Consider the following 9,394-nt stretch of genomic DNA (forward strand, 5'->3'; position numbering starts at 1 on the left):
GAAGTCCCATGAGGTGGAGGTGCTCAAAGCTCAGTTGGCGGCGGAGCGAAGTATGGTTGAAGATTGTCAGAGTGCTATAAAAAGCTTGAAAAGGGAAAGGTCAAGGATAGTGGAGGTGAATCGACACCAGCTAGAAGTATTGCGGGACGAGAATAAAAACCTATCAAAGATGGTAGAGTTGTATTCTCGCGACATGCGAAAGCAGCTGGAGGACCTAGACAGACCGGGTAAACGCAAACAAGCAGATCGCGAGAGTAGTTACGCTCAAGCTAAGATTGCGATCTTTGGGAGCTCAAGTGATGAGCCCCAAGAAGCTGTGCGTGAAGCCCCGGAAGAGGACAGCCAGAGGGCCAAACTCAAAGCTCCAATGGTCGAGACACCAAGCACCGAGAAGAAATGATTTCCTACTGCATTATTGTTGTTTTTATTTTATTTTGTTGTTTTTGTATTTTCGCTATTTTGTTTCGGAAATAAAAGAGTAAGGTTGCAGAAAGAAAAAGAAAAAGAAAAAGAAAACACACTTCCCAACTAAAATAAAACAAAGACGACAAACGGAAAAGAAAACACATTTCCCTAACTAAAATAAACTAAAGATGATAGCCGAAAGGGAAAAGCAAAAACACAAAGCTCTAGAAAATGAAAGTAACGGGCAAAAATATTAAACACCAGAAAACACGGAGGAAAAAAAGTAAAGTAAAGTAAAGGTGCTCCCCCTTGAAGCGATTAGGTCGAGCATGCCCGGGAAATCCGAAATGGTGTTGGCTCTCTCTCTCATCAGCGTATGTCTATTTAAACCACACCTCTGCAAGCGGATGATACCCAGCATTTCTTCCTGCAAACTCAAGGAAAAACATCAAAAAATTCAGAAGCAAAACAAATGGCATCCTCATGCACTCACCTTGATGATCTCAACCTTGAGCTCTCACTTGCACCACCGAATGCCCAGACAAGGGCTCCTCCAACTCCTGTCTTCCCAAACTCCACATATCATCACGGTACGGCCTCAAACTTTGCTGAGATAATACCAAACTTTTCTGAGGCAATGCCGAACAGAGCAGCGCTGCTGGGAGGCATGATTGGCAGCAAGCTCACACCGACAGATCATCTGCATGTGGCACAGAGGTCTGACAAGGCAGCGGTGGAGGAGTCCCACAATTTAACTGTGCTCCACGCGGTCTCCGCTACCAATTTGGGCATGCGCCTACTAGCGAGGACAAGGGAGTGTGCCGCGATGAGCGAGGAAATAGCTTCCTTGAAGGCTATGGTGGCGGACTTGCAGAAGCGGCTCTACTGTGCCAATCAGCACGTGGAAGCACTGCAAAGAAAAAATGAGGACCATGTGGAGCTGCTGCAGATTCTGCAAGTAAGAGATAATAGAGGCATGCCATGAAGATGAAGATGAAGACGAAGAAGAAGAAGAAGAAGTTGTTTTTATTTTTAATTTATTTGAATGTTCTTTTTTTTGGTTTTTTTTTTTTTTAATTTTTAACTTTTTTTTTTTTTTTTTTCTTTGTTTGTAATGCAGTGTTTGAGTGCAATAAAAATAATATGTTTTTAACACTCAGAAATAAACTAACTAACCACACCACGTAAATAAATACATAAACTAACTTAACAAAACAAAAAAAAGAAAACAAAGAAGTTCCAAATTGATTTTTTTTAATTTTTAAATTTATTATTATTTACAACTAACTGACCACACAAAGAAAAAAAAAAAAAGAAAAAAAAAAGAAGTTCCAAATTGCAATTTACAAGGATAAAAAAAATAAAAACTCAAATTTCAATTTTTTTAAATTTTTTGTTTTTTTGTTTTTTTTGTTTTTTTTTTATAAAACACACAAATATACAAGCAACTCATGGATGACCAGTTAAGGGCCTCAGAAAACACAGCCAGGGGATCCGGGAAGGTTGGAGGGGTCACAAAGGTCCCACTTAAAACCCAAACTTCTTAGACACCGAAGGTGTCGCCTAAAGAACTCCTAGACACTGTATTGACGGAGACGCTTACTGGAGTTACCACGAGTCGGCTAATATAAAAAATCTTTTTAATTTTTTTTTTAATAAAAGAAATAGAAAATTAAAATTACTAAAATAATAAAAAAAACAACTAAAGAGAAAAGATTGGAATACTCCCCCTTGAAGCGATTAGGTCGAGCATGGATGCATTTGGAGGTCGCGACTTCTCCCACTGCTCCACACTCCCCATTCTTATGATTGAGGTTGCCATCTCTCTCCATTTTTATTAAGCTATCATAAATTGCTAAAACGAACACAAAAAACTTGAAACAGAATTAAAGGATTACGAAATATAAAAAAAAAAATTAAAAATGAAAAGGAAAAATCAACACACGTCCAATTCCATGCTTCAAAGCAACAAGCACCAATGGGTTGTGTAAGCTGGGACTTAAACCCAGTTCTCTTGCTTGTTGGGCAATTGTCCTTTTCTGTTGGACTACAAACACAACTTGTCCATTAACGTCATTAACTTTAAAACTTGAAATTGTCTAGTTAAGAAAAAAAAATAAAGTAGGAAAGCCAAATAGAATCAAACAATGTTACCGATCCCCGGCAACGGCGCCAAAAACTTGTTGCGTGGATACAGCTGCACCAAAATGGATTCAGTTGCATCCTCAACTTGTGATACTCGCAAGTGCACGAACCGTTGGTAGTTTAGCGTATGTAAGTGCGAGGTCGATTCCACAGGGATTGGTGATTGAATGATCCAATTTAGTTTCCCTACACAAAACAGAAATGAAAAAGAAAGGAAATAAATAAAACAAGGAAGAAAGAAATAACTAACTCAAGCAAATAGGTTCCCAAGTTCAATTAGATTAATGGATTGGTTCTAGCTAAAGTATGATTAAGCCATGGTGTGTGGTCATAACCTTGTGTTCCTAATTCCCTAATTTGATCATTTGTTGTCTAACCTAAAATTAAGCATTAGGAACCCATTAAGCATAGAAGAACAATTTAAACAACCAAGCATGTATCTAATCCCTGTTGTCGAATGTCCATACATACTCTTCCTATTCATAGTTCAATTCGAATTAAAGCATGGTGTCTACTCTTAATTCAAACCAAGATAGCTAACATGCAAGCCTAAATGGTGATCAATCATTCAAACTAGCATATTAACTTATAAGCATAATGAATAAGAACAAAAACCATAATTGAAACTTGGAAACTAATCAAACTTGAAACTAAAGAAAAGAATTTACATAATGAAAAGTAAAGTGGAACTAAGAAAAACTTAAGGAGAATTTCAGCACAAAGATCTCATTATAACAATTGAAAACTAGAAAGAGAAACTAAGAGAATTTGAGGGAGAGAAGGGAAGGGAGCTCTAGAGAAGTGTTTGAGAGCTCCCCCCCTTGGGGTGTGTTTACAAGCTTGGGAAACCTCACTATATATAGGCCTAAGGAAGCTGAAAATCTGAATTAAGTATGGCTAATGCATACAACACTTGTTTTATAAAATCTGAAATGGTTGATGCACTTCACTAATGCATACAACACTTCCATTATAAAATCTGAAATGGTTGATGCACTTCACTAATAAATCCCACCAGCAGCCCTAGCTCATCTTCATGTCACCATGACCAAGCTTCCAACCAGAAATAATAGCTCATCCTGAGGTCAGCATGACCAGCAACTTCAAGGGCTTACGAATTGGGCTTCCCTTAAGCAAATTAAGACTTTAAGCACTCAAACTTGAAGTTCAGAATGTCTTCTTTCCAGCCATATATCATTTGGGCCAATCCAAGGTCGGAGGAGGAAGTTAAGGCCAAAACAAATTGCTAACTCATTTTGCGCGCTGATAAAATCCATCCTGAGCATGGCTCTGTGTTTGCTAGGTAACAGACTCCATATGTATCCAATGGGGCTGAATTTTGGATATGTTATATTACACACCCATTGGAACAACTTTCATGAAGAATGTGGCCTCATCCGAGCTATGTAGGTTGCTGAAACAAAGCTTGCAATATGACCTACGAAACTGGGCTGGCAGGGGACTGTAGCCAAAATTGAGTTTGTCTTTAAGCTCTTCATCCATTCATCCAAATTAGGCCCTAACATGCATGGATTGCATGAATTATGTTCTCCAAAGCCATCATTGTTACCTAAAGCTCAATTAACTGAAAGATAAACACAAAAAGGATTAAAAGCACAAGTTTAACTCAAAAACATAACCAAATCATAAGCTAGAAGGGTAAGAAATAATATACAATTATGAACCGATCAGGTGCCAAATTTTTGTATCTTGAATGCTGTCCTTTATCACAGTTAATGGTTTCTGTCGTTTTATTTTTATACCAGTAATATGTGCTTTGATTGCTAACTTCATTGGCCTCTATAACTTAATCTGACATCAGAGATCCCAACAATGATAAACTGGCAATGAAGCAAAACAGGTATTTATCAATCACTGCCGTGCTCATAAAATCTGCAAATGCAAAATAAGACTAGACCTTGTCTAGAAGTGGCATGTTTTCCTTCTGAGCCTTGTGAGTGTGAGAGAAAAAGGAATAGGCTATATCAGGAAGGAAGAATGCCCTGCTCTTATTTCTGTGCGAGGAAATCTTTTATCCCAATACATGCAATTCACTGCCAGCCGAAAATTTGTGAAAAATAAAATTATCATTACGAAAAGATGAAATGGATAACCGTAATATTTCCAGAATCCTTCTTAATTTATATTCCAAGTAAAACACTCAGTAAATGTCATTAACCCTACTGTTTTGCCTGAAAAAGTTGATAGCAGCGTGTAAAGCATACCAATTACAGATGCATAAGGGGCAATTTATTTCACGGAAAACAGGGTTGTAGTGTTTGGGATTTGCATAATAGTTGGCCTGAAATAAATTCAGTGTTTTGAGTTAGTACGTAATAACATAAAAGCAGTTGATGCTCTGAGTAAAATTGACCTAGGAAAATCTTCAAGTCCCTAACCTGCAGTGGCGCAGTTTCCTGTCTTCTTGCCTTGCAGCAACCAAGTCATGTTGTATCACCTGTAAGGTATCAGACCATGACAGTTCTACTCAGTTTAAGAGGTTAATTGTTGATGTCAAGCTAACTCTTACCTTCTGCATTTCTGACTCAATAGAATGCGGCAATGATCTAAGAGTAGCCAAGTACCATCTCCAAACCTCTAGTGCTTCTGCAGCAACTTCAGAGGAACCAACTGAACAAGGGTGGGAACTTAACACTACAGCAACATGCAAAATGTTTGATTTACCTTCTGAAAGAATAAGCACTTGGACGTCAGCTTCCTCGCTATCAAGAATCTTTTACCATTCACGCATTGTTTATAGAACTTAAAATCATATTTCACCTGAAACAGACAAATTAAAATCTATCAAGTGCCTTAGTGCAATACTCCGCTATCAATGACATAATAATCTCATGAAGCACAAATTTTTTTAAAATTCTCAGGAATGCATTGTTTACTAGTAAGGATCAAACCAGGCAGAGTTTTCTAATTTAACAGAAAAATCACCTTTTGCAACTCCATTAGAGTTTTTAGCACTCTTGCATTTTCAACCCCGACAGAGTTGAGAGTCCCAGCTTCCAACTAGGTCTCAGCAAAGATCAAGTGTGAACCCTCAGCCAGCTGCAGAGCTCCAGTTGTCAGCCTGGAGCCATGTGAAGAGTTACAAAAATTACTACTGAAAGGAAAATTGTACTCGGTTAAGGAATTAGAAATCTGATCACCTGCGTTTGTCTCATACTCCTTTCTCGGCGCAGGAGAAGCAGTGTTGAGAAAATCCATTGTTAGGGATATAAAATGCGAGAATGGTAAAAGATTCTTGATAGCAAGGTAAAGCTGAGTGCCAAACACAGGTACACTTTCTTTGCTAAAACAAGTGAGACTCAATGAAAGCTTCCCCACAGCAACAGTTTCAATGCATCAAACAAAAAACTAATTCGAGGGAACGGAATTTTAACAACAAATGTGATAAATATCTAGGTGGAGCTAAACACGAGATTAGTAGGAAAATACACATTAGGGTTTTCAAGGACAACAAATGAGCCAAAATCAAAAGGAATGGCAATTGACAATTGACTGTACTCCAATCAGGATTGGAAAAGGTCATAACATCTTCTAATGCGTAATCGTCATCTCAACCAGATCTGATTTCATTCTGGAAACATTATCAGTTGGACTGTCCAACTCAATTAGTCCCATGCTGTATGAGGAAACAAGCAATGTGTGTCATCTACAGATCGTTTCGTAGGCATCTGTGAAAAAAGCATTGTGATGTGCCATGAGGCACTGGACAACCTCAATAGCGCCAAAGTCAATGGGCACGCCATTATCCAAGGGAATGGAATCATCTACAGCATCGCCTTCATCTGAATCCTCAATAATGATGGTAAAGCAAAGGAACAAAGAAAAAACAAAAGAATAACTTCTTCCAGAAAACCAAAAAAATAAAACCGCTTTATTTCCTATTATTTCTCTAACACAGGAATAATTCGCTATGAAAAAACAAATTGTGCTATTTTCTTTCTTTCTACAATTCAGTTTTTCCTCAAACAATGAGCCCATGTATGTTGACCTACTTATCTGATTTACACATTCATATTGTTACGAAGAAAGAGGGAGTAATAGAATACTTTTAGATGTAGCTGTGGTCTTAGGTTTTCTTTTTTAAACTTCGGTATTGCTCAACTTCAACCAAACAATCCGAATAAACATGACTATTTACATCAGTCAAATGCAGAAACAACAAAGATCTCTCTGTTCCATTTCTTCGCATCTTTCTCTCATGTAGAACAATTGAAAAAATGTCGTAAAAAAAGACGTCAAAGGCATCAAATCTCAGCATAAGTATATTCAGATTCATTTCAAATGTATTTAGTTCTCATCCTACAGGTCTTATATTTACGTATTATACATAAACTGCTCCTATTCGAAACAATATACATTACTACACATATTGCAAATTTTCCATCATCCCTGCATTTGAAAGGAGTCCAATTGAACTTTTAGAAGTTTTTATTTTTTAAACAACGTACATGTGAATCTTGTATTTATGAGAATTAACCCCTCACCAGAAAGCATGTCTCAAGCACTATAAGTAGGCTCTCGATCCAAGTTCTTCTTGGAAGGACCTTTTGATGGTTCGCTCCAATATTTCCTATATACGTCTGGTGTCCTACCGTTCTGCCAAATTAGAACAGGGGTCATCTCCATTGCTGCATTGCAAGGTAGTATGGAACATGTTAGATTGCTGCCGTTGCACAGTAACTTCAATTCGAACTCCAAAAACTGAAAATAAACATTAAATTAGTGGAAATGAAAATTGAACTTACTATCACCATCCATTCCAGGATTAAAGGCAACCAACATCCTATCATACAGAGTTTAATCATTAACCACACAAACCATCAAACTACGGAGATGCAGAGGGTCCACAATTTCACCATTCTTCAAACAATGGCAGCTAATAAACACCTGAGTCCTTTTTAATAAATTCTCAGCTACAAAATCCACCTTACAGCTATGCATACATATAAAGTTAAAAAGGAACCCTGTGTGACTTAACATCAATTCATGGTTGAAATTTACAGTTTGAACAACTATAAGCCCTTGTGTGCATTTTGGGTTTTACTCACAAGCTCAAATTATACTAAAGTTTTTAAGTCGAACACATGAAATTAATTACCCCAAAACTGAAGAAATACAGAAAGAGAAAATGAAAAAAATAGAACAAGAAAAAGACTTGGAACTTGGTAACTTACGCATTGTGGTTGTGCCAGAGGCATCACCCTCCCTCACCATAAAATGTGGCCTCGCCAACAAAAGCTCTCAGGCCTCGCCACCTGAACAATCCGGCAGTGCACCCTCCTCCCTTAACTGAAGTATTGTAATTGAGTCCGAGCCTCTTGGAACTTATTGTCATGCTCTCTGACGCATATTGTCATACAAGTGGTGCACACAATACCACCTTAGCATCACTTTCCTCCCAAATAAAAATCTGGGCTTGGCATTTGATCGAATAACAACTGGGCACATTTGACATACCCAAATTGATCCACCCGTAGAACGAAGATCATCGGGGAGGCCGTGTAGGACGAATGATGTCATGTCTTGAACTTGAGGGAATCGATCCGATGTTTGAGTTCGATGTTTTTCTTTTCAGTTTTTGAAAAACAGTTAATTTATGGCGGCTGAACCAACTCCAACGCTTCTTTGTTTTTGCCGAGTCCTCCCGACAATTATATGGGCCTTGGGAAAGTGTTCAGGTCACAATTTTGGGCTAATTTCAACAAAAGTTTATTTTTGATGAGATTTAGATTTAATTTTTTTTTTCCGCAAGACTACTAATTTGTGAGCCCAGGAAAAATTTCATAATATTATTGCGCTCAGAATAAATATTGCATTGTCCATTTTGAGGTAAATGACAAGATTTTTTTAAGTAAATATTGCAATTATGTTTGAGAATAACTTAATTCCGAAGATTTGAAGTTAGAATTTTGGTGTTTTGACTTCATTGAAAAATAGTTAACGTTCGATACGACCTTGTGGTATTTTTCTGAACTCGGAAGTATTTCTAGTGAATTTTCAAAGTTGGAAAATAGGAAAAGCAAATAGATTTGACACGTGGCATTTTATGGTTGGTTGGAACATATCACGTGGCCACATGTCAACACTAGATTGGTTGGACGGAAATGAAGACTTTCACTCAAACTACTATTCGTAGGTTGACTAGGGTGTATAACACATTTCCGTGAGCTTGTCTCATCTAAGCCATTGATTTGAATCTAATCAAATCTGGACCGTAGATCAAATAAAAGACTTTTGACTTGATTTAGGCCTTTAGGTTGGTTGTTGGGAATGCATCTAGACCATCCATCTTAAAGCTGTCATGTACCTCCTTACACCTGATAAAAGAACTCGGCATTCGAATTAAATATTCAAATCGATTCGGGCCGTCGGTGAATTCTATAAATACCCCCCTTGATTCCTTCATCTTCACACCAAAACATTCAAATCAAAATTGTAATAACCCAAACCTTAATTAATTTTTAATTATTAAATTATTAGAGAAAAAGACAATTTTGCCCTTAGAATAAATTATTAGGGAAAATGTTGACTTTTTGACCGGGAAGGAATTTGGAAATTTCAATTGTATAGTTGCGTAGATCGTGTCGAACGGAGTCCGTAGACACGTAGTGGGCTCGAATCGGAGTTATGACAAAGAAAATGCGATTAAAATGCATTGAGGGGCAAAATGGTAATTTCGAAAATCAGATTTTTAAAAATTGACTTTCTTCTCTCTCTCTCTCTCTCTCTCTCTCTCTCTCTCTCTCTCTCTCTCCGTCGAGAGCCCCTTGGTTTGTTTCGGCAGCGACGTCTACCATAGCCCTCCACCGGAGCTGGGACAGGT

At 37.7% G+C, this 9,394-nt stretch overlaps 1 long non-coding RNA gene across 5 annotated transcripts; it reads right to left on the minus strand.

Annotated features, from left to right (window-relative positions):
- Nucleotides 1–4,425: 4,425 nt before the first annotated feature.
- LOC110754521 (uncharacterized) lies at nucleotides 4,426–8,312 on the minus strand. 5 transcript variants are annotated; one of them, XR_015837087.1, is made up of 6 exons: nucleotides 7,746–8,312; nucleotides 7,056–7,199; nucleotides 5,712–6,960; nucleotides 5,497–5,632; nucleotides 4,950–5,331; nucleotides 4,428–4,852 (listed from the first exon to the last, which is right to left on the minus strand). It is a non-coding gene; the product is annotated as an uncharacterized LOC110754521 (long non-coding RNA). The 5 variants fall into 5 exon arrangements; XR_015837088.1 differs by having other exon boundaries at nucleotides 4,950–5,008; nucleotides 5,081–5,331; nucleotides 5,712–7,199; nucleotides 7,746–8,311; XR_015837089.1 differs by having other exon boundaries at nucleotides 4,433–4,852; nucleotides 5,712–6,353; nucleotides 7,746–8,309.
- Nucleotides 8,313–9,394: the final 1,082 nt, after the last annotated feature.

This window comes from Prunus avium, chromosome 7 (genome assembly GCF_965620075.1).
Source record: "Prunus avium chromosome 7, drPruAviu1.hap1.1, whole genome shotgun sequence".
Taxonomy (NCBI): Eukaryota; Viridiplantae; Streptophyta; class Magnoliopsida; order Rosales; family Rosaceae; genus Prunus; species Prunus avium.